Consider the following 2,011-nt stretch of genomic DNA (forward strand, 5'->3'; position numbering starts at 1 on the left):
GCTAGTCCCCTTAGTTGGCCATTCTTGTTTAGGGCCAACACATACACTTTATGGTGGTGACTCTGATGGCCAGAAAGAGCACTCTCAAGGCTGGTGAGAAGTATTGTGAAAACATTTGAACCTGCTTTTGGATGGGTTTATTGAAATTATGTTTGAATACTGATTACACCCAACGACGTTCTGAAAATTCACATCAAAGAGAATGAGGAAAGCATGCTGTGAATGAAGGCCGGACAGAGGAGAAGCTGGGAACCCATCCAGATTTTTCTCACAGAAATCAAGCCTTCCTTGAAACAGATCCTGAATCAAAATGTTTGGATGTCAAAGCACATTCCTCCTGAGAATGAGATGGACTGAGAGCTAAAGCGACTGAGATGAAGGAAGTGTGATGTAAGGTAACAAAAAGTCTTATCTGCCTCCAATAATTTCTACATCTTCTCCCTCCTGAAGTTTTCCCCCGCAGAGTACAAGAAAGATGGCGACTTTGTCATCTTCACCCACCATGTCCATCACCTTATATTTCACCCATCTTATACTTCTCACCTTTCCCCAAATCAGGTAAAGACTTTCACATTTCCTGTCATTTATTCATGCCACTTATTTCCTGGCCTGAATTTCCTTTCTTTCCTTTACCTGGAAAACTTCTACTACAGTCAAGTTTCAGGAACGCAACTCAGGAATAGGGTAGTTAAATAGAGATAAACAAAACTACATATTTAGACTACTCTAATTTGGATCTCAAAAGTCTAAACTCAAAAAAGTGTCTGGTACATAGTATGAACTCAAGATATGTTAGTAGTTTTTCCTTATGGCAGCACACGGCGGCAAGATGGTGGTGCAGATTTCCAAGGAGAGGAAGTTTGTCACCGATAACATCTTCAAAGCTGAACTGAATGAGTTTCTCACTCAGGAGCTGGCTGAAGATGGATATTATGGAGTTCTGAGTTACACCAGCCATGACAGAAATCATTATCCTGGCCACCAGTATGCAGAATGTTCCTGGTGAGAAGGGCCAGCAGATCTGCAAACTGACTGCTGTGGTTCAGAAAAGATCTAGCTTCCCTGAGGGCAGTGTAGAGCTTTATATTGAAAAGGTGGCCACAAGAGGTCTGTGTGCTATTGCCCAGGAAGAGTCTCTGTATTACAGATTCCTAGGAGGACTTGCTGTGTGGAGGAGGGCCTGCTATGGTATGCTGCGGTTCATCATGGAATGTGGGGCTAAAGCCTGCATAGTCATGGTACTGGGAAACTCTGAGGACATAGGGCTAAATCCATGAAGTTTGTGGATGGCCTGATGATCTGGGACTCTGTTAACTACTATGTTGGCACTGCCATGTGCCACGTGCTACTCAGTCAGGATGTGCTGGGCATCAAAGTGAAGGTCATGCTGCCTTGGGACCCAAGTGGTAAGATTGGCCTTAAGAAGCCCCTTCCTGACCTCGTGAGCATTGTGGAACCCCAAAATGAGATACCACCCACCACTCCCATCTCTGAAGAGAAGTGTGGGAAGCTGGAGTCACTTACCATGCCCCAGCCAGTACTCATAGCATAATAGGGTATCCTTGGCAGCTGGATCTGGAGTCTGGATGTTACTCTGTAAAGACCTTGAATAAAATAAAATATTTTTAAAAGACCTGTGGACTGACTAGACTGTACATTCAGTGTTCAGACTGAGGGTCATGTTGCTCCATGGGAGCATTACTTTTTTTTTTTTACATCAGCTTTTATTTTTTTATTTTATTTTATTTTTTTAAACATCTTTATTGGAGTATAATTGCTTTACAATGGCATGGGAGCATTACTTGATTGATTCTTAGAGCTGTCTGGCTCACAGTGTTTCTTTGCTTTCAAATCCTCTTGGTTTTAACTGTATCTGTGAGGCAAGGGCCAGAACAGGAGGACCCAAGCAGAAGTAACCAGAGAAGTATCCTGTTGAGGGGTAAATCTGGTGATAGTGTAAGCTGATTGCTAACAGGAAAGCACCTTGATTAACTCATCTGTAGTTCAGGGT

General features: G+C 43.0%; 1 pseudogene; it reads left to right on the top strand.

Moving 5' to 3' along the window:
• The first annotated feature begins 829 nt into the window (after positions 1-829).
• Positions 830-1,552, top strand: LOC102999593 (40S ribosomal protein S3-like; annotated as a pseudogene).
• The last annotated feature ends 459 nt before the right edge of the window (positions 1,553-2,011 follow it).

Source organism: Balaenoptera acutorostrata, chromosome 12, assembly GCF_949987535.1.
Source record: "Balaenoptera acutorostrata chromosome 12, mBalAcu1.1, whole genome shotgun sequence".
NCBI classification, from domain to species: domain Eukaryota; kingdom Metazoa; phylum Chordata; class Mammalia; order Artiodactyla; family Balaenopteridae; genus Balaenoptera; species Balaenoptera acutorostrata.